Source organism: Pleurodeles waltl, chromosome 8 (assembly GCF_031143425.1).
Source record: "Pleurodeles waltl isolate 20211129_DDA chromosome 8, aPleWal1.hap1.20221129, whole genome shotgun sequence".
In the NCBI taxonomy this organism is placed as follows: domain Eukaryota; kingdom Metazoa; phylum Chordata; class Amphibia; order Caudata; family Salamandridae; genus Pleurodeles; species Pleurodeles waltl.
The window spans coordinates 42,321,372-42,345,489 of NC_090447.1; positions in this window are offsets into that span (position 1 = coordinate 42,321,372).

The window sequence follows — 24,118 nt, forward strand, 5'->3', positions numbered from 1 at the left end:
CGATTAGATTTTTGAAATGGGTCCTTTTGGTGGTGCGGATCAAATGATGATGTTTGCGTAGGGCATCCTTGAAAACAATGTGGTTGGAGTTGGTAGGGTCAAAGTGACAGTTTTTTTCCATTCTGCGACATAGCCGTTTGGATTCCTGTAGTTCTGGGGTGAACCAGATGCCCTTTGTTCTGTGGGAGGTGTTTGTTTTTTTTTTGACCGGTGAAAGGTTGTTGCCGTAATCTTCTATCCAGCGATGCAGGTTGGTGGTGGCTGTGTTGGGGTCCGGGATCCCAGGCGGTGGGGCCCGGGCAAGAGTGGAGATCAGTTGATATTTTGCTCCAGTTGCTCGGGGGGTTGTGTGCGGTGGTGGTGAGTGACTGGATTCTGGTAGGAGAAGTGGATGTAGCGGTGGTCTGTCCAGCTGAGTTCGGTGGTGTGGCTGAAAGAGACGTGGTTGCTGGCTGAGAAGCTGGGGTCGAGTGTGTGGCCTGCGGAGTGGGTGGGTGAAGTGACGAGTTGCTTGAGGCCGAAGTTGGCGAGGTAGTCAATTTGGTGGTGTTGACATTGTTGTTATTTTCTAGGTGGAAGTTTAGGTCACCGAGGAGGATGTAGTCTGTTGAGGCGAGGGCTTGGGAGCTGATGGCGATGTCGTCGCAGAACTGCAGTCTGGGTCCAGGGGGTCTGTAGACCAGTGTTCCTCTGAGTGTGTTGTTGGCGTTGATGTGGTTTTTGAAGTAGAGGTGCTCGGCGGAGTTGATGGTGTCGTGGGAGTTGGTGGAGACTCTTACAGTGTTTTTGTGGACTATGGCGATTCCTCCTCCTGGTCTATTGATGCGGTCTCTTCTGGTGATCTTGTTGTTTTCTGGTATGGCTATGGCTACGCCTGGTTCCGAGGCCGAATTCATCCAGGTTTCTGTGAGGAATGCGACGTCGGGCGAGTATGTGGTCAGGAGGTCCCAGAGTTCAATTGCATGTTTGTGGATGGTGCAGGTGTTAAGTAGGATGCATCTTAGGTGGTTGTCTGTTCTGATCTGGAGTTTGGAGGTTAGAATGCAGGTAAAATTGCAGGCTTTGCAGGAGAAGGGTCCTTTGGTGCACTTCGGTGTGGACTGGAAGCAGATGGAGGAGCGTCCTGGACTAAGGGCATGGAGTTCGTTGGCAGTGTAAAGGTGTTCGGTGGTGTGGGAATCTTGTTGGCCAGGGGATCTGGCGCTGGGCGTGGTCTTGGTGCGGACGGACGCAGACGGGCTTGCCTTTGGCAGCTGGGAGGAGGAAAGGAAACATCCAATTGGAGTGCGGAGGGCGGGGGCAGCAGGAGTCAGGAGCGGGAAGAGCTCCGAGGAGGAGGGAGGGAGGCGGTGCCGTGGGGAAGCAGCAGCGCAAACCTTCCGGGAGAGGAGAAGCCAAGAAGCCCAAACAAGCCCAAACAAGCCCAGACAAGCCCAAACAAGCCCAAAACAATGGCAGTACTTACAGCAGCAGTGGTGAGGAGGAAGCGACCTGCCTGCAAGGATGCAGGATCAGAGGTCTAATCTTTGCAAGGTAGCTTTGGGGTAGCTGCCAATGTTACAGCTAATTTGGGATTTGTTTGTAGTATAGGACACAAATTGTAATACAAAAGAAATCATGTATACTCATGCCAAGGCCCTGATCTACAAACATTTCACACATACTATAAAGAGTTTACTACATATTTATTAAACTGTAAAAACAGAAGAGAAAACTCGGGGAAAATCCTTACCTACCCTTATATACCCTAACTACTCATTACCCACAACTGTCCCTAACTAACCTAAGCTAAACTTACTTATCACATGTAATGAAACATTCCAAACATCAACCCCCACCCCCCTTATGAGACGGGACACATGGAGGATAACGGATACTAACCTAAACACATGCTATCCTATACTAAACAAATATATATTTTTGTGTAATTTTTTATTTTAATATTTTTTTAAAACTTTTTTAGTTATTCATAATTTTTTTTCAAAACACACAAGAACCCCAACACTGCCCCCCAGCCACCCACCCACACACTCAAAATTAAACTCTAGAAATAATCAGGACCCACCCGCCACCCACAACACTAACTAAACTAACAGCCTATACTAACTTAACACTAAGCCCCCTAAACCCACAAAGTATAAGAATAAGGAAAGAGGAGGGAAGGGAGGGAATCATGTCCATCAAACTGTCTATAGGTTGGCCCTCCGGAGGGTCCGCTTGATGGACCGCACCTGCCAGTTAATATGGCAAACATCCTGCTGCAGGCGACTCATTTTTCTCAGGACACGGTCCAGTTTACGCTGCATGTCCACAAAAGCAGTAGGGTCAATAGTTGCAGCTGGGGTGGTCTGTGTGCCAGCTGAGGAAGTGTGGGGCCGTGTAGGGTCAATGTCTGTGGGCTGCCCTGCAGGTGGTCCTGTGCTAGGGCCTGGAGCACTTGCTGATGTTGTTGCCACAATGGTCACAGCTGTTGGTTGTGGTGCTGGTGGTGGCTGTGGTGGGCAAAGAAGGGCCACCCTGTGGGAATGCCCTCCAGGCTCCGGAGGCCCATTTGTTTCGATATCTGCGGGCCATTCTTCGGTACCCCAACTCTACCTGCAGTATATGCTGGTAACGCATTGCCCGCCTTTGGAATTCCCGCACCTGGATGCGTGTCATATTTGCAACTGTGAAGATAAATGAAAAGAATTACATTAGGAACTCTATTGTGTGAAATGGCACAAGAAGTAAATCAGACAATACATCTACTGTACTTGTAACAGCTCATATCATCATACAGATCATTGAATGTCCCTGAGGAAGTACATGGCAGACCAGCCTACAAAGGTCGTATCACATATAGCACATCCAAACCCTACAAGAAGGGTAACAACTGGCATGTTTTGGCCAGTTGTCAGCTAACAATCATGCAGCACATCCTCCGCCAATGCCAGGGCTACAAATGTCATTGTACGGGATGGAAATCTAGGGCCACATGATCTGCAAGTTGTAAATGGACTTGCTAGTATAGTACTCATGTGCTAAACATGAGTGTATATACTAGGTTCCGACAAAAGATTCACTGATTTACATGTCTGTGCACCAAACTTGTATCATCTGTCCTAGGTACACTATTCAACAGACACATGCCTGTGTTTGAGTGTGGGGGGGTGGACAAACAACTAACAATTTCAAACAACATGGACATTTAGGAAGCTTATGAAAGCTGGACATGTGTTTGGCCCTACACACACAACACAGGTAAGGTGTATCTACAAATAGGAGACAGCAAATCCTTGACCAATCCCAGTGCCACACATGTCTGGTAATGCAGACCTTTGTCCACATCATATACTTCCAGTAAGCCATGACTTACAACTAACACAGATATGCAAGAACACCTCTGGCCATGATTTGCATGCACACCTAGGCCATTCCACTCAAGTGCCACATACTTGTAGCAGTACATGTGGAGCTACATGCTGCTAGGAAGTTCAAACTACACTTTAATAAGTACATTAGCGAATAGGGAAGCAGAAGTCTGTGGGTAAGCATTTTGCAGCCCCATTCTGGGAGAATGTGGGTCTGACAGGCTGACTAAATCACAGATTAGGTCCAATGCGACTCTTGCTGATACAAGTGGTATCCACATGACTCATCCCCATTCACATTGCAGGGCCTATAGGACTGACCTTGAATCCCTAAATAATACGATAGGATAAGCATTGGCCATCTCTAAAATGGTGAGAAAATGAAATCCCACTCATGGAACAAGACAAATGATGGGCCAGCGCATCACATCCTGCTATGTGTTCAACACACAGGAGCCCATCACACATCACCAGCACATAACAGACATGAAAACAGTTACTGGAGTTGTCAGGGTCCTCGAATGAAGCCACCTCACCCACAGTGTAGGGTGCGCGTCCACCTGTAAGGCATGGAAGGGAGAAATGTGCTCAAATTCTGTGCACTGTCCAACAGTTCCAAAGACAAATACTATGTGTAAGATTACATAAGTAAGTAATCCACTCAGACATGATGATACTGCATCTGATATAGCACGGCAAACATGTACATACCATGGGTCTCCTGTGAAATGTACACACATATCTGCACACATGCAGTGGCCCTAACTATCATGTGGTGGCAAACATGCTCCTTCATTAATGAGCAAACATAATAATGGAGTGTTTCGTCTCATCATGTATATCCAAGAGAGACATCCAAAGCCACTTTCCTTGAGGAGTGCATTACCATTCAACCAGCCATTGTGGCCATGACAAATGTATGACAGGCAGGTACAATGTACAGAGGGGCAGGGACAGTTGTAAGCCCTCATGTTGTTACAGTTTCTTCATTTGATGTGGCCCAGCTATGATGAGTTGCACCAAACATAGAGATATGAACCCATGTGCATACCTTTGGCCAGCCATCCCTAAACGAAAGGTGGAACAACAAACACCAAATACCATTCTAAGATGTTAGCTCAGGGCACCTTGCACTTTTTCCCTTTGTCTCCAAATCCAGATCTGACATGTATCCGAAATGACGAAGGACCAGAATAATCACTAAGATTTATAGAACTTCCGTGATCACTTGCCTTACACACTCACCAGACACACATGAGACATATATTTGGGCCACATTGCTATCATCAATTGACGTGAAGCCTGCACAAATTTTCAGCATCATGTAGTGTTTCGAAAGTCAGTCTAGCTGTTGTGTCAACAAATGTTGGTAATGATTTTAAAAATCTATACGTCACAGACAAATGTGACCTATATATACATAATTGGCTCCTGATTTGTGTTGCTCTTTGACATAAAGGCAGCACCAACTTACATTAAGCAAAAGTATTTAGTAAGTTTGCAGAGCACTTGCTTCCTGACAGCTAGCAATAGTGGTCCTTAACATAGTCCATCAATTACCCTGTATGTTTCCAAAGCATTCCACACACTCAACAACATTGCCGACAGATATTTTACAAATCATCTGATATCACTACAGAGCATTTAATCCTGCACATTTACATGATTTTTACTCACCAACAGGGCCACCAATCACAATTACCAGGTGGTCAGCAGATCTTGCTCCCTGGAGATGAGGTCAGCCCAGTGGTGCTTCAGTTGGTGGTCATTCCTTGTGGTCCGATAGACACGTTGCAAGTGATGCAAAACCTTTCCCTACCGTAGCCTCCGTGCCTCGGTGTGATACCCCTGTATCACCCGCCCACCTGCCTCAATCATAAGGGGGAGGAAATGGCACACCAGCCATATGAACCCCCAAGCTCCTCCTTACCCATCTTGCCAAGACGTGGCCTACCCAACATCTTAGCACACAAAAGGATAATAGGGGATAAAGGAGAACAAAGGAGAATAGGGGGAAAGTAGAATAAGAAAAACGTAAACTAAACAACTAAAAGAGCCCAACTATCCCCAAACTATCACTACCCACAACAGACTCCCAAAAACAACAAATACAATACAATACTAGACAATAGTACACAATAAACACTCAGACAGGATACAACAACAATATTTTATTCACAAAATGACAAGTAATGGACCACACAGGAGACAAAAGCACAATTTGCCTAGACAAAACTCTGAACACAGCCACACAGTCTAGAAGAATCACAGACTGGAAAGTGAAAGTACACCCACTGTACATAATCTGTAAACAGGATATCCTAATATATCACTTCCTGCATAAAATGGCATCCGTTTTTATTGTTATGCGTCCAAAAATTTTGACGCATCCAGTCTGGGCATCATTTTTTTCGACTCACAGGAGTAAAAATGAGGCCGCATCCATATATTTGGATATAGCTTAAAACTTAACCAATTTTCAGGGCATAATGCATAGTTTTTCGAGCATAAGCGTCATTTTTTTGCGCTTGTGCGCCATTTTTTGATACTTATACGTCAAAATTTCAGGCCATTAACTGGGTTTGGGTCATTTTACCATTTTAATGTAATGTTACATTTGTGACACAACTGAGATAGGCTGATTGTCTGTGACTCTTTTGTGTTATTGTGTTGCTTCATAGGCTTCTAGGATGTACCATCTGCATTGGGTTGTTTCCTTGGCTGAACGAGTGTTTGGCTGCTGACCAGTTGTCAGCAGTATGTTTTGGGATTTGCAGAACAGTGTGCACTTCCTAGCATTGTGACCTGTGATACAGTTGTCCCTGTGTCTTCACTGGGGGTGAGATGATAGTTCCATACACAGATTCAAGTTGACAGTGGTGGTAACACGTTAGCTTCTATGTACTCTGGACATCCCATACCTTTAGACATATGCAATGGATTAATTTAAACATCAGTGAGACGCTTACATTTTGCAAGGTGACAATTAGCCAAACCTCTCCATACATTGTGATCATTGACGTCTTAACATTAGACTGTACACTCATTTCAGATGTGTGACAGGTTCACTGCAGACCTATCAAACATGGCTAGCAGTGTGACAACCTCAGTGTGTTCCTGGCCAAGTTTCAATGTAGTGGTGTGTGTGTTGTGTGTCCTAGAGGGTTGCTGTGCAGTGTGTATATAAGTAGGTTTCTGTACTTACCAACGAGTAGTCCACTGCCATATCGTCCATCCTGGAAGTGTTGATTGATGGTAGAGTGACGGAAGATGAATGAGTCATGGACACTCCCAGGATACTTTGCCACGATGTTGGTGATCAATCCTTGGTGATCGACAATGGCCTGCACATTGATGGAGTGTGTGTGCTTCCTGTTGTGGTAGAGGTGTTCAGTTGCAGCAGGTGGCACAAGTCGTACATGTGTGCAGTCAATGGCACCAAGGACATGTGGGAATCCATTAATGAGGTAAAACCCCTGTTTTGTCTCCTGCTGCTTCTGCTGTGTGTTTGGGAAGCAGATGTGGCGGGGTGTGAGTCCAATGATGGTATCCAGTACTTTGGGCAAGAAGGCAGAGAATGATGGCTGTGATATCCCGGCAACCAGGGCGACAGTGCTTTGAAAGGAGCCACTTGCCAACATGTGAAGTACAGCTAGCAGCTTGGTTTCTGTTGGGATGGTGCGGGGTGTCAGCAAGGTGGGTACCAACTGTGGCTTTATGTTGCGCAGCAGCTGCTGAATGGCCTGCCAATTCAACCTGTACCTCTGGATGATGTCATGTTCCCCGAGGCCATGAAGGGTTGTCCTGGTGAAGAATATCCTCTCCTGCCTTCTGTGCTGCCTTTGAGGTCTCTGCTGGTGTTGTGGTAGCTGCTGTTGTTGTTGCTGGGCTCTGCGTCTGCGTGCACGCTGGATGAGAAGCACCTCCATGTCTCCCTTTTGCTGCTCTGCTGTTGCTTCTGTGTGTTCTGATTAAATACAGGTGTGTTTGCCCCATTTTAATGCCTGCCCTGACCCAGGCGTTAATTTATGACACAAATTGGGCTGCGCGTCATTTTCTGACTCCGCATCCTGGCTGTGCAGGATTTTTGCCCGGAAGCATAAATACGACACACGGCCGTTTACGTCTTTTTTTGGATGGGAATGCCTACCTTGCATATGATTAACGCAAGGCAGTTTCCCACATCCAGAAAATGACGCACACAGTGGGACTTTGGCATCCGCGGGCATCAAAGTTTTAATATTTTTGACGCACATTCACCGCAAACGGAGTGTAAATATGCCCCTAAGTATTTTGGTGTTTGAAGGGGGGTGTTCTATAATGTCCTTTGCAGGTGTGTCCAGTGTGCTAATGTGTGTCAGCTGTGTTGTTTTCAAATTCATCAAATGTGCAGTTGTGTATTACATTAGTGATCACAGACCGCCATGGTGATTGTGTGCTTGTAATATGGTTAGTGGTTGGTAACAGTGCTGTCGGCATTGGAGGTCAGACTGCCTATTTCTAGCCCTTCACAACGCTGCCGGTCTGCCTTTATTGGTTGGCGGTCGGCGGTCCTGACTGTATAACTCGTAATAGGGTAGTCTGAAAGACCGCAAACGTGGCGGTCTTTTTAGGACCGCCAATATGGTGATCTAGTGGTCCAACCACCAAACATGTAATGAAGTCCTACATCAGGAACATGGCTTCACTAAATGTATCAAGGAGAAAACATTGTACAACTCTATAGACTGATAGAACACGTCATTAGTTTCCTCCAAACCAGGGCCTGTGTTTTGATATTATATTCAATGGCTGAGACACCAGCAATTAAAATGACCCTTGGATCATCTATGTCTATGTTGAATTTGGCAGAAATGTGTTCACATTTAGAAAAGTTCTATAAGTCCCGCACTTCACTGTACAATTAAGCAAATAAATATCAAAATGTGGGTATATTTTTTCAGAATCTGTGAGCTTATGGCATCCCTTTGTTTTTCAGAATTTGAAATGATGCCAGAAACAACAAAGTTACTGACCATCAACTCCAGCAGTCAGCCAATTGCAGAATGTATCCTCCATGGCTTTCCAGGCTTCCAGCACTGGCAGCAATGGCTCTCCATCCCTCTGGCTCTTCTCCTTCTTCTGGCTGTGATGGCCAATATTATTCTTACAATAGTGATCTACAGGGAATAGAGTCTTCATGAGCCAATGTGCTTCTTTCTTTGCTATCTCACCTTAATTGACTTACCACTAAGCCTGACCACAACCCCCACAATTCTTGCCATACTATGGTTTGGTCCACTCTGCGTTAGTCTGACGGAATGTTTCACTCAAATGTACTTTGTTCACTTTTTCGTTTTGTCAGAGTCAGGTATACTTGCTGCCTTAGCTTTTGACCGCTATGCTGCAATCTGCAACCCACTAAGGTATACTTCAATTCTCAATAATAAGCTTGTGCTGAAAATTATGTTGATAATAACCGGCAGGTCCCTCTTTTTGATCTTACCTGTGCCCCTGTTTGCTTCCTGGTTGCACTACTGTTCAAGCCAAATAATTGAATATCCCTACTGCAACAATCTGGATGTAACAAAACTTTCATGTGATGACATTGGCTTAAGCAGCATGTACCAAATGATTGTCGTCAATTTAATGATGATTGGAGACTTGACCATGATCTTCCTGTCCTACTGCCTGATCATATATACAGTAATAAAACTCAGAGCAAAAGGAGCTTTAAGAAAGGCCTTCAGCACATGTAGCTCCCATTTAATCATCATTTTGATTTCCTATTCATCTGTTATAGTGATAGTTATGACACACACCTCAAACAGTAAAACTGTGGCCTACATTGCAGTCCTTTTCAATGTCCTCTTACTGATTGTGCCACCAGCAATTAATCCTGTTGTATATGGAGTTAGAAACAAGGAAATCAACCAGGCCATCAGGAAGCAATGTAGCAGTGTTTTTGGCACATGCAGTTTATAATGTTATAATAAATAGGAACTATTTACCGTACCCATTAGAAAGCTTAATTGATGCATGTGCCATACAAGTGACTATGTAGGCATCCCCCTGTTATGAAATTCTTATTGAAAGATTGAAACAAAGCCAAAAACCCAGCACAGCTCCCAATGTGTCACTGAAGGGGCCACCTGGCTTATATAATACCCAAGACTGGCCAAATACCACAGTTCTTCATGCTCACCATATGTTAGCAGGAACACAAATTGCCATACATTGATCAGTTTACATCCAACAAACTCCAAGTAATGCAGCAGTACTTAGATTGGAGAGTCTGTCTTTTGTTGCACCATCCAAGCCATGGAAGAAATTAGATATGCTGAGAACCTGTTAGCCACAGACAGACTCTTTAGCTCACAATGCTACTGTTGTGAGAGACCATTATCTAATTTCTTCATGTAGCAGAGAGCACAGGTGGAAATACTATACATCAACATATATCACACAATTGTCATTGTAATGTAGTGCAACTACACACAGAATACACTCAAATCCATTGTAAGAATCTAACACTGAATTGTAATGAATGAATCAATTTCTCATGTTTGTACCTTATCATTGTGTATTCTTTTCAAGTACCTAAACCTGGCAGTATATAATAAGTGAATTTTTGAAATATAAACGTGTACACATTGCATTGCAATCGGTCAAATATATTTGAGAAGTATTCCATAATAATCTAGAAGACAGTTTTCAAGCAATGAGACTTAGATAGAGATGTAATGAATGAGCAAGAGCATTGTTCTATGACTGGCAAGAGGACATGGACAATCCATATTTTTGTTTCCCTGCCCCTTTGTTTCAGTAGGAATTTCAAGTTGATTATTTCATTATTGCTTTGGGCCCCTTTGTTCTGTGCCTAACTCAAATCTATTTCAGTATAACCTAGTGGTCATGCCCTTATCAAAAGGCAGGGCTGTCATCAGCAGTGACCCAGGTACACAACTATAGAGGACAAGGTTGGTGGGACTAGGACAACTCATTGGTGATAGAAACCACAACACATGAGCTTGTGTTAGTGGACAATGCCATTTGTAATCAGGATACATACCTCTGGCAGTACTACACAAATTAATATGCCCTATGCAACAATTTTACATTGATTACTTATCTCTTCCCCATCCTCCAAACAGTTGCCCATATACTGATGTTCAGACCCTGTCCTGCTCTACCTCTGGTTTTCAGATATCACTGACTGCTTGTCACTGATTCCTTCCTAATCAGAATGTTTTTAATTACAGCTAAAGGGATTTTAAAAGGAGATTTTCCTAGTTAAAAGTTTTAAATGTGAAGCACCAGTATACCTCTTTGTTGTGGTTTTATTTCCAGTATTAATGTATAGGATTTGTGATGACAAAGAAAGTGTATTATTTTCGTTTTAAGAGAGTAATGTATGAAGTGTTTGTGCATGATTATTTTAAGTATAGTTATTATTTATGGGTTTTAAAGACCAAAGGTCTGAATAAAAGTACATTTTGACAGGGTGACACAGACTCCTCCTCTCAGCAGACCGGCTCACCAACAGCTGAGTCTTATCTCTTTAAGCCACTGCTGAGCTCCAATTTGGGCTACCACTAACTGCTCTCTTTTCCCTGGGCTCCCCATTTCTTAAACCGAGCCTTGTCTAAGCCAGCTCTCTGTTTTAACAGTGCAATTGCTCCTTACAGACTTACCTCTACATCTAGATGGGCTGATGAGCTCAACTTCTAAGTTTTCTGCCTGACCATTTCCTATTCCTCTAAATTAAACACACTTTCTGGCCCACCTTCATCCTGCAGGCATGCTGAACTCTGCCCCAGTCCCATTGCCTATCCTGTGTACCATCACCACTATTTACTTTGGATCAGCACTGTGGCCTTCACTACCCCAGTAATAACCTCTACACTAGGACTACATTCCCAAGTCCTCTGTTGTATTTGGTCTAGAAGAAAACACGTGTTGAGGGCAGTGCAGGGGGTTCACACTTTCTGCCCTCTATAACTCTTGGAACTCAGTCAATACTGGCTGACAACCTTTACCCCCATGAGATGCCCCATCATCCATGTTCTTGATACCAGTCAATTGGACTATAGAAACCCTCTTTATGGGAATCAAGGCCCACCTAGTTCAAAAACTACAGGCCATTCAGAATGCCGCAGCAAGACTCATCCTGATCTCCCGCATCACACACACATAACCCCCACCTGAAAAAATTTCACTAGCTCCAGGTCCAGGATAGATGTTGATTCAAGCTCCTCACCCACGCTTTCAAGGCCCTGCACGACTCCAGACCTGCCTATCTCAACCACCGCCTGAGATTCCATAAACCCTCCAGACACCTCCTCTCTGCCTTCACAAACCTCCTCTCCACTTCCTTCTGCTGGCCCATACCCCCCACAGACAATGCAACAGAGCAGGAGAACGCCCCTTCTCCTACCTCACAGCTAAAGCTTGGGAAGGCCTCCCCCTGCACCTCAGGACCTCCCCTACTCTACAGGAGTTCTGTAGCACACTGAAAACCTGGCTCTTTGCATGAAACTCTGGACCCTGCCAGCCTTGGATACCCTCACCAGTGACAAGTCGTACTGTACAAATCGACAGATTGATTGATTTCCTTGTACTCCAGCATTTTCCTTATACTTTATTCTCTCCAGAAATTCCTGGACTCTTACTGAGTCCAGCATTTCATTGGCATTCCATTCCCACACACACTCCTTAGACTCTCCTTTGTTCACCATTTCCATGGCGTATTCTCGATTTCACCATTTTATTGACACAGCTTGCATTGCTGCATAACCCTAGCCCTTCATACATACCAGAATTTCTTGGATTGTGCTTTCATTTAGCATTGCCTTGACTGTACGTTGCCTTAAGGATTTTGAAGACAGTCCTGATGTTCTTATATTTCACTGACAGCCCAGTAGCTCCAGCATTTTATTGGTTCTCCCTTTACTCTAAAATGTTCTTAACTCTGATTCAAAAGGCTAGGGCACTCGTATGAAATAAGATAAGAGTCTGTGCAGTTAGGTTCTTGGTCTTCGGAGAATCAATATATAATCCAAACAGAGTTAATGTTCAGTGTCTTTATTCTTGTGCGAGGTTTTCATGCATGTTCCTCACATCAGAAAGATTCCATATGTGGTCATCACAACAACATCCAACAGCCAACATGTGTTTCGTCTCCGAGAATTGAATCTCATTGACTTCCTCAGGGCAAAGTATAAGTAAGGTGTTAACATGAATAAATGGCTTATCCTAATCGAGTAAAACTCTTCAAGATAATGTACAATCAAGAGAAAGAGTAGTGGGAATCACGTGACGGGGGCAAAACACTATTATCCTGAGTCTTCGTGAGGGAGCACTCATATGTCAGCACGTATGGATCCAAAATCTTTTACGGTGCAATCTATAAACAAAACAGTTATTTTGGGTAAATTCTTGTGTTGGGGGCGCTGTGTCTTGCTCCCGATAATTAAGCTGGCGTGTATGTGTAGAAAAAGGACGTGTAAGCCCTCCGTCTCATCTAAAGGTATAAGGTATAGAAGAGACACAGAGTAAGGTCTCAGGAGTGTGTGTGAAACTCCTCGACATTAGCACCGTATTTACTATCTATTGTTAAAGAAATGTTTTGGTGATATTCTGTTAGCGGCTATCCCTATAATTTTCCCCCCTTTTCTTCACATGTTCTTAACTCTACCCGCACTCAGACATGTCACTGATTTCCCAGGATTCCAACATTTTTCTCCTATCCTCATAGCACATATCTTTATTTCTCTTACGTCTCCTACATCTACTATTTTACTGACTCACCCTACTCTCCCTGCATGACAAGAGTTCACAGACTCTAGTCACTCAAGCCATTTCTTGTGCTCTCTGCACTCTAACAGCTCTCAGGCAATTCAGACACTCTTGAGTTTCCTTGAAGTTATATTCATTTAATAATTTCTCTGAATCTATACTCACACCCTCATTTGTGAGGAGAAATGGTCAAAAATGTAATATTAAACATTACATTACATGTAAAGGTAAATTTGAAATATATGTGATAGGATGCCCATGCAATTTAAAACACATTGGAGGTAAAAATTGCATTTTTTTAAAAAAGGAATTCTTCTAAATATTAGAGCAATAACAAAGACATGAGAAAAGCTGTGGCCAAACACATGGAAAAGGAAAACGAAAGTAATTTGAAAATAATTTTTGTGATTGGTCCGGTGGTAAAACACGAAAGAGGTAGAATTAGAGAAAAAATTCTACGCCAAAATGACTCACATTACATTATGTTATTCCTCATTCCAACATCAAAGGGACTGAATCAAGATGAAGAATTAAATGTGCATCTTTAATAAACAGAAAAAATAACAGCATGAAGAGAGTACAAGTAGCACATGTGAGTCTATCAATGACAATAATATAGAATTGGCTAAAAAGACATTGGGAATTAAACATCATGAGTATTCTGCAAAAACAAAAAGGTTTCAACATTATATTTAAAAATGTATGAGTGGTAATGAAAATCAGTCCAATTATAATACAAGGAAATATTGAAATCATGAAAACTTTGAAAACATTTTTTAAGGTGAGGCATTGTTCCTTAAATATGAGAATGCCCACCATGGGCTTTAAGATAAGTTCATGAATGGTAATGAAAATCAGTCCATTATCTAAGGAAATGAAGAGATCAGGAACATTCTGGAAAAATCTCAAGGTGAGACATTGATCCTGAAAAATCTAGTGCAAAGAACAGATCTTCAAAACAAAACTACAGAAAGCAGAATATATTGCTGAAGAGAAGAAGCAATGCATATATGTGCACAAATGAACAATTGAAAATAAAAATTAAATGTTTGTTGGAAAAGAAAAAGCTCAATCTTCAAAATAGTCCCTCTATTTTCCTTTTTCAACAAATAAAACAGGACATAACATTTTCACTATGAGTTAAATCAATCAATCAATCAAATTTCTTAAGCGCGCCACTCACCCGGTAGGGTCTCAAGGTGCTTGGGGTGGTGGGGGAATGCTACTGCTCGAAGAGCCATGTTTTGAAGCGCTTTCTGAAAGTTAGGAGGTCCTGGGTCTTGCGGAGGTTGGTGGGGAGGGAGTTCCAGGTTTTGGCAGCAAGGTGGGAGAAGGATCTGCTGCCGGAGGTGGTGCGTTGGATGCAGGGGGCTGTTGCGAGCGCGAGGTCGGCGGAGTTAAGCACTTAAGGCACTTTATGATCAAATGCACAAGGAGCTGTGAACTATAATTCCCAGGGAAGGGAATAAAAAACCCAGAAATGAATAGACCAAGCAAAGGGATATAAACATTGCGTAAGTGGTTCCCTGCAGGAGTGGGTTCCCTTCAGCCTCCCTCGCATAGCAGCAAGAAGCCCCAGGGAGCCAACCCTCGGGCCTACATTACTATTTATGAGGAGATCGCCCACGCATCCGGCAACCCTGAGCCACAAGAGGCCCCAGGGAGCCCAACTCTAGGGCCAAAATGCAAGAAAATGGGAAGTGGAGCATGTAGCCCCCTCGCCTTGATAGGTCCTGGGGAGTCCCCCAGGCCTGGAATTTAGGAAAATGGGGAGGGGCACAAGGGAAGTCTTAGTGAACCTCATAATGCCACAGTGAGCCCACCTACAGTTCTTATTCCTTTATATTGCTCTCCCCCATAGGGAACAACATAGGAAGCTGCTCCGTGCGGGCTGGAGCAATGCTGGCTCCCACTCGATGCAGGGAGCTGGTTGGGGCCGTGGAGGCCTGGGGGCTCCCACTGCAGCCCTCAATGACACTATGGTGGGTGCCCTGGCTGGGCACCACTGCACCCCAATTTTATTGTACCAGGGACCCTGAGTGAGTCCTCTGGTCCCAAAGCCGGCCTGTAGTGGGGGGACAATGTTCCCTCTACTCACAAAGATTGTGCTGGGCCCTGGGAGATGGTGTAATTAGAACCAATATAAGCCTAGATAGGGAGCCATGCATGCCCACTCCCCTTTATTTATAATCTGGGCCCAGGAGTTGTGTGCCCCCCTGCCCATAGAAATTGAACTGGGCCCCAGGGGAAAGGGTCCCAGGCCAAAATTGGCTCAGGATGGGGGGATTGTGTGCCCTCAAACAAGCATCCCGGGCCCCTGGGCTGAAAAGTGGTCAGGGGAGGGGGAAACATGCCCTCCTCCTCCTGATAATAAAGCTGGGCTCTGGGGGATGGGGTCCCTGTGCCGAAATCAGCCCATGTAGGGTGGCCATGTGCCCTCTCCCTCAGACAAGCACACCAGGTCCAGGGAGATGGGATTCCCTGGGACAAAATTGGTCTGTGGAGGGTGGTCATATCCCCTCCTCCCCTGAAAATAGAACCAGGGCCCAGTGGATGGGGTCCTGGCGGAAATCAGCTTTGAGCGTGGGGCAGCATACCCCCTCCCCCTGTAAAGTGTGCTAGGCCCCTGGGATGTGGTCCCTGGGCTGAAATTGGCTAAGGGAGGTGGGGCATGTACTCTCCTTCCCCTGAAAAGTGCACCGAGCCCAGGGATGAGTGCCACGTGCCCCCCTCCCTATAAAAATTATGCTGTACCCTTGGACCATGATCAGCCTGGGGGGCCACATATGGTCCATTCCCTTTATTTAACAGAGTTGTTCTGGGAGATGGGCTCCCCAGGACCGAACAAGGCTTTGGAAGGGGGCCACAAGGCCCCTCTTTCCTTTATTTAAATAAGAAGCTCTGGGGTATGTAGTCCCTGGGGCTGATAATAACTCAGGTATGCGGACTGTGTGGCCCTCTCCCCTTGAAATAAAAAAGAATGGACATGGGGGATGGGGTCCTCAGGCTAGGCCTAATGGCCAACCCCCTACTGCTCAAGGCAGAAGGCCATGGGTTAAGTATTACTTTATGTTAAAAAGCATCAGAATTTCACTGAATCCCAGGAGTGCACTAACCTGGGCCTATAAAGGGTCAGGAAGGGGGTTGGGTGGCCCATTTCCCTTTTATTTATATTTGGCCCCAGGGGATGGAGTACATGGGGCCTAATTAGGTTCAAGAAGTGGAGGGTCATGCATCCCCCCCTTTATTAAATACTCAACTCAGAGGATGGGATCCCCGGGGACGAATAAGGCTTGGGGGAGGGTGATATAAAGTTCTAGAGTCTGAGGGCAGCCACAAATTTCCTATCACCCAGTGTTCCCCTCGTTCTCCTGATAAAAATGATACCTTATTTGCGTAGGTGGTCCAAGTGCCTGTGACAGCAAAGGGCAAAAAACATGTAGAACTTGAGGGGTTACCAATGCAGGTCCAAAAGGGCAGTTTTTTTCATGTGTTTTTTGGCTGACTCTGCTTTGGGCACCCAAATAAGTGGGGTAGGGGTTTTATCATTACAGATAGGGCAATGCTGTGTGGTAAGAATTTTGTGGATTCCTATGGGTTCTGAAAAGTTCCATCACAAAAGTGTAGGGAAAAATAAAATATTTCAAGCAAAGCTTGAGGTTTGCAGGGCATTGTGGGCAAGAAAAAGGTGTGAGGTGCATGTGAAGCACACCACCCTGGACTCCCCAGATGTTTAGATTTCAGAAGTGTCTGGGTCTTGTAGGTTTTTCCAGGTGGCAGCACACCCAAGTCCATAAGGTGCAGATGCTTACTATTCCAAGTAGGATGATATTGGAAGTTAGCCAAGCTCTCAAGGCCTCTATGAAGAACCAACACCCAAAAGAGTCAAATGTCCTCTTGCTTGCCAATGGAATTAGATGCTTTAGTCTGTGGGTGGGCAGAAAGACTGTTGCCCCCTTCAGTTGGGGTGGGGACATAATCATGCCCATGATGGCAGGCAGCCCCCACCCCTCTATTTTTATTATTTTCTGGTGTCTAGTGGGCTGTCTGCCCCCCTGGGGGCTAATTGGGTTAATTACCTCCATCTGATACTCAGGGGGCAGAATGACTGTGTCCCCATTTATTTGAAGTGGGAGAATGGCTATGCCCATGGTGGGCAGGCCCCACCTCTCTTTAAAAAAAAAACAAAAAAAATCCCTGGTGTGTAGTAGGCTTTCTCCCCTGGGGGGCAGATCAGGAGTAATTAACCCATTTATGTGGGCTAGGGGCATGGTCATGACCATAGTAGGCAGCCCCAATACCTCTTTTATATTGAAAAATAATCCTTGGTGTATAGTGGGCTTTCTGCCCCCAGGGGAGCAGAACGACTGTGCCTATTTTTCCATGGGGTTTGTGGCCATTGCCATACCTGTTCTGGGCAGCCCCCACACCTTGACTTTTCCATACAAAAATAATCCCTTGTGCCTAGTGGGCTTTCTGCCTCAGGGCAAATTGGGGGAATAACCCCCATATGTCCCTCAGAGGTGACAGAAAGGCTGTGTATAATTTTGGGGGTATATCAGGGGCATTGTCTTGCCCATTCTGGGCATCCCCTATCCCTCATTCATAAGAAGAAAATCCCTGATGTCTAGTGGGCTTTCTCCACTCTCGCGGGGGGGAGATGGGGGATAGAAAGACTGTGCCTGTTTATGAGGGTGAGTGGGGCCATTGCCTTGCCCATTCTAGATTCCCCACCTTTCCTAAATTTTTAAAAACATCCCTGGTGGCTAGTGAGCTTTCTACCCAACCTTGAGGACAGATTAGGGGCTATAGCCTGTATTGGCCACCGGAGGGACAGAAAGACTGTATTATTAAAAGAAAATTAAGGAGAAGCAAAAGCTCTTGCCTAAGGGGCTGTTCCCCCCTCCCTGGTAGCCTAGTTAAGTAGATCTCTGCTTGGGGATCGCCCTCCTGAGGTTATCCCAAGGAAGGAATCCACTAAGGAAGGGTACCTTTGGAAAGGGGAGGTTCTCACCTTTCCAACAGTACATCTCTTGTTGGAATCGGTGCTGGATGGGCCAAATTATGCCCCTGAGCAGCAAATAAAATGAATGCAAATGAGCTGATGGGCTCATTGTACTTTCATTTTCCCTGTAATGATGTCGGTGTGCACGGTGCGCCAATCGCCATTTTTAGGGTTGGGTTATTTTTTGCCATGGTTGCTCGGGAAGCTATTCCTGAGCAACCAAGGCGAAACAAAAACATAGGAAATCCCTCTGGTGGCTGTACCAGAGGGATTTGAAGTGTTATTTGCATGGACGGCTGGGAGACACTGGACGCAGATGAGCACTGCAGCGTTGGACGGCTTCCAGCCGTCTGATACACAGAACGGGTTAAACAAAGGTTAAAGTAACGTTATAGTTAGATAAAATGTTCAGCGACAACATAATGTTTTAAACACTAAAAACCAGAAAAATGTACCAGTTAAAGTCATGTCCTTATACAATATTCACTTGTGGACTTATGAACATATGCTGACAGATTTGTCATGTAGTGCTATCAACAATTTCTATCTAAACTGGAGATTTCTAAGGTCCAGATAATGGATTCCAGAAGTTCAGTGAAAGCATAGATTTTCATACTGTTTAATGAAGGAAAGCCTAGGTTTTATTAAGGTCATGGGGACAAGTCTTAAGCTTCTCTAATCTTGCTTTATTTAAACATTAGCAGTCAACAGACAAGAAAAAAACAACTTATAATTCCCATGAGGATTATTAACGTCTAGCTTCAGGGAAACAATGAGTACTACAGAAAGGAACACCAATCTGCATCTAAATCACCTACTGTGTTTTTAAACAACACCCTTTTGTGTGAGAAGGCAAACTAAGTGTTGTGTTGCAATGGCAGAATTAGAACAACTATGAAAATAGCCAGTAACAAAATGTTCCTGTGAAAAGTCTGTAAATTCATTCTTGAAATTTAGACAATTCATGGCCACCTCAGTTATTTGTTGCTGATTGAGTAAGTTCCTCCTTGAGGAGAAGATCTATATGCAATTATAGTAATTCATTAACATCTTGTGAACTTGCATTTGTTTAGTCGCTGGCACTAAATAAAGGAGGCAGACAAAAATACTTATTAGAAAAAAGCTGTGAAATAATATTGCCTCCACGTGTATAATAACCTTTAGGCTCCCTTTCATTAAAAACTAGAAAAATCTAAATTTTATGGCAAGACTGAAGCCTCATATTATGCTTTGCTAAAGCATGTTTACCACTAAAGAATTAGGTCTAATTACAGGTTTACAAAAAATGTTCAACAGGTATTATCATTCTACAAATGTCCTCCAAACTTTATCCTGCCCAAAAGCCCTCCTTTGCCTTTCTCCCCTGGAGGAAGGAGCACAGAAATGTGTCAATAATCAGTGGCAATATTATCTATCCAAGGAGCGAGACCCAAGCAAGATGGCCGCCTAAACATGTTTCCAGTGTGCTCCTGCCAGCTACATAAAATCCTGCATTATCCTACAGTCCACAAGGATACAGACCTCTCATTACGAATTTTGCCCTTTTTGGAGTGTGCTGGGGCATTTCTGGTGCCAGGGGAAGCCTTTTAACAACACTCTGCTGCATGGAATGCCAGGGAAAACCACTGAGTCTCCAGCCTTCGCCTGGGTCTTCCTCATGGCTGCAAAGACTTGCTTAACCACAACAATCTCTTATTCCAGTTACGGAATCCCTTTGTGGGTTCAGGGGTGGTAGTTTCACCCAGAAGTACGGACATTATTATATCTGGTATGCTGGATGCCAGGGAGCTGTGCCTTATAAATGTCTACGCTCTCAATCTAGATGATTCAGATTTTTATGGAGCACTAATGCAAGCTGATCAAATGGCCCCATGTGTGATTGTGGCTGGGAATTTAACTGTGTGTTGAATGGTGAACCTCATCATGATCCCCCCACAGTTGACACAAAGACAGGGATGACATGGGTACTGCATGAGGTAATGTGAGGGCTTCGTCTCCGAGATGTTTAGAGGGAGCGCAATCGCTTGCGGCATGGCTACTCCTATTACTTCCCTGTGACTGTCACTTACAGCAGGTTAGACTATTGCTTGATGACTGGTACTCTAGCTAACGATGTGACTTATTTTTCTTGCCTGGCATACTATATATCCGATCATTTCCCATTATTGTCCTCATATGGGACTAGCCAAATAGCTTCAAGAGTACAGCTATGGAGAATGAGGGTGGAAGTACTAACTGACCCCACATTTGCTCAAACTGTTTACAAGATACTAGATCATATATTTGAGGAAAACTGGGAGCGAGCTAGCACCCGGGCTACGGAGTCGAACACCACAAAGGGTGTTTCTAAGGGTGGAATTCATGAAGGTTCATATGGTGTAAAATGCAACTCACATGCATGCTAAATCTGCATGAGAAAAAGCTGGGGGTGTTGGAGGGATAACTAGTGACAAATTCCCAAAAGATGGGACAATAGAAATAAACGAAGAGATTTTTTGGAAACGTGGGACAACCTTGATAAACATGGGCACACTACATACAGGCAGTGTCTTTATGTAAACGTTGATACTGCTGGTAGAATGTTGGCCATGCTACTTCATACTGAAACCCTTGTGATGGTGGTAAGGGACTCCCAGGATGGGGAGGTACAGTCCCAGCAGGGCATAACCCACACTTGTGTGGAACATTTGCAGAGAGTATATGTGCAACAGTGCAATGTCCCTCAGGCTAGCGGGTTGGAATACTTGGTGGGGCTACAGATGGCCTGTTTGACATAACACCGGGCACAACTAAATGAGCCTCTTACTAAGGAAGAAATAGTATTGGCAATCTGCACATTTAAAACCTCTAAAGCTCCAGCGTGAGATGGCCTACTTGCTGAGTTTTACCAAAGAAAGGCTGACCTTTTGGCAGACCGCTTGCTGGTGATGAATCAGGAAGCTCTTCAACAAGGTTGACTGCTGGATTCAATGAGAGAATCACTCATAGTCATGATACCTAAGCCTGACAGGAATGTCAAAGAGGTCTTGGTGTATCAACCTTTCTCCTTGCTTAATGTGGATGCCAAAATACTTAACACGATTTTGGCAAAGAGACTGCTGGAACACATGCTTACTTTGGTACATGTCGACCAGTGTGTCTTTATCACTCGCAGAAATACATTATGCAACTTATGAGAGCTGTCCTTGGAACTGCACACATCAGAACTATGGGAAGAATCTTGTGCATTGGCCCTACACGATATATAACAGGGGTTCAATTCGCTATCTTCTGAATATCTGTGGCAGGTCCTGTGCAAGGTCGGGTGGGAACATGGGGACCCTTTGGCGAGAGTCTAAGTTGGCAGGACAGTGTTGCCTCAATTTACCCTCCAACAGGAGACCAGACAGGGGAGTCTACTGTCTCCACTGCTATTTGCATCAGCCATGGAGCCGCTAGCGGGTCAGTTGAATTGGGTAATGTGTGGCTGGGGAGTGAGGATGGGTGCACCACACATGTCTCCCTGTATGTGGATGACACATTGGTTTATTTGCGCCAGCCAAAGTACTCTGTCCCTATTCTGTTTGAGAGGTATCGGACTCCAAGTTAACCCAACCAAATCACATTTTTTCCTGGTTGGTCTTATGGGAGCATCCCAGAGAGAACAACTGACCCAATTGCCCCTACCCTGGGAGACACCAGAGTAAGATACCTTGGTATAAAGTTTGTGAGGGAGGCAAGGACATAAAAGTCCCTGAACATAGGCAGAGTTCTCGAGGGCCTTCAGTCATTGGTTCAGTTTTGGAATATGCTTCACCTATCCCTATTGGGTAAGGTGACACGGGTGAAAATGATCATACTATCCCAAAGTATTTATGTGTTCAAAAGGTGCATTGGTTGATATTCCCAAAAATTATTTTCTACAGCTCAATAGGCTTATTGTAGAACAACTGTGGACGGCCGGGAGAAAAGGAGTGAGTCTGGCAATGCTAAAACAGCTCTAGAACCATGGGAGGCTAGTATTGCCCACTTTGGAGCATTATTATACCGCAGCACAGCTGCAACACATGGTGCATTGGTTGGATGAGGGGGAAAGCTAGGAGAAACACTAGTTCTATGACCCCTTCCTTAACTACTGATGCTGGGGGCAAGAGTTCCCAACTCAGCCCCCTTCATTATATGCCAAATGTGTAGGGTCTGGGAGTGGATGGTAAAGCGAGTGCTTAGATGCACCCCCTATGAGCTGGGCATGGACATTTGTTCTTTACATCCCTTCCTCCAAATAATTCATACAATGTCAATGGAAAGGTAGCGGGCTGGAGGTTGTAACGCTTTATGAGTTATGTATCCCAATGACAGATTTGTCACACTACGTAGTTGAGACTTTAAATCTAGGTGAGGGCAATTTCTACAATTTTCAAAAATTGTGACTACAGCCTGTGAGATATGGCCCATGTTCCCTGATGTTCCTAAGGATACTTGTACCTTATTCACAGTGCTGAATATGGCAGGAGGACAAAGATTGATATCCTTAATATATAGAGCACTGCAGAACAATGTTCCCCATGGCATGTTGCAAGTACAGAGTAGATGGCAGGAGGTGCTGGGGGGACCAATCACAGCAAAGGTGTAGGAAACATTGCGTGTGATGGTACGAACCACTACAGCCAATGTGAGGTTCAAATTCATACAATGTAATATCATACACCAAGTACATTAAACCCCAACAACACTATACATTATCTACCCAAAGAGGACCTTGGCCTGTCCCCAATGTTGGGCAAACACAGCAGACATTCTTCATATGATATGGGGATGCCAGGCACTGGATACTTACTGGCAGATGGTGCTAGACTGATTGAATAAGGTCACAGGTTAGGTGGCCCTGAGGGATTCCAAGCAATGCATTTTAGGCTTACATCCCATATGTAAGAAAAAGGGCTTGAGCAAGAAATTCCTGGTGTTGGGATTAGTCCTTGTCAAACGTAGAGTGGCTATTTACTGGCTGTCCCCTACCTCTCCTGGACTGTAAGAGTGAGTGAACGATGTGGCAAAATGAGCAGTGGCAGAGCAGTGTTGTGTGTTCAAATGTAGGAGGGATAATACATTTGCGGACAGCTTACAGCCATGGGCTGCTATGCTTGCTGATCTACTCAAGCCACTGGATGTTTTCCCTCCATATATTTACTGTTCCTGACCATAGGGGCTACATTACTATGCTGGAGGTGACATTCAGATTCCTCTCTCAATGGAAATTGATGATTTATGGGATGAATGATCATTTTAGTAGCCTGCAAGCAAGATTTTGACCTATAAATTGGACTGAACATTCTCACTTGACTATATGTTTGCACAATGATTCATTGTACATTGCCATGGAAGAGTGTGGGGGATATTATTTTTCAGGAGATTGGGTGGGGAAGTTTCAGCATGAAATTGTTATGCTTGTCTTATCTGCCATTGTATGGTAAAATGCCAATAAGGAATATACAAAAAACATTATCCATCCAACCCATCTAGCTAAGGTGGGAGAAGAGACTGGTTTGTGGGATATCTGAAAATAAATTAGAAGTTGAGTAACAGGTCGTTCTCTGTTGGCTGGTAATTTTTTCATGTACTTTAAAAGAATTGCCCACACAAAGCTTTGACTGGTTAGGAAACTAAGGATGAATTTTTTTCAGTGTGTTATAAATAATCCAAATGTGTCCCACTGACAAGTCTAAAGCTGTTAAATCTGAATGTCATTTGATAGAAGATAGATACCTCTACATTGTCAACTAAGCAGAGATCATTTTAAGAGATAGATTAGAACCTTCTGACTAACCAATATACATGTTCAGAACTAAATTAACACCCCATCATTTACTGTATTTGGCAGAGCAGGATATCAAAATCTTACTCTCTTGAAAAGATGACAAACAAACGTCTGTTCTCCAACTGGTTTTCCAATCACAGGACAGTGATTTCATAAAATCGCAGATAAGTAGTTATTAATTGTATTTTAAGT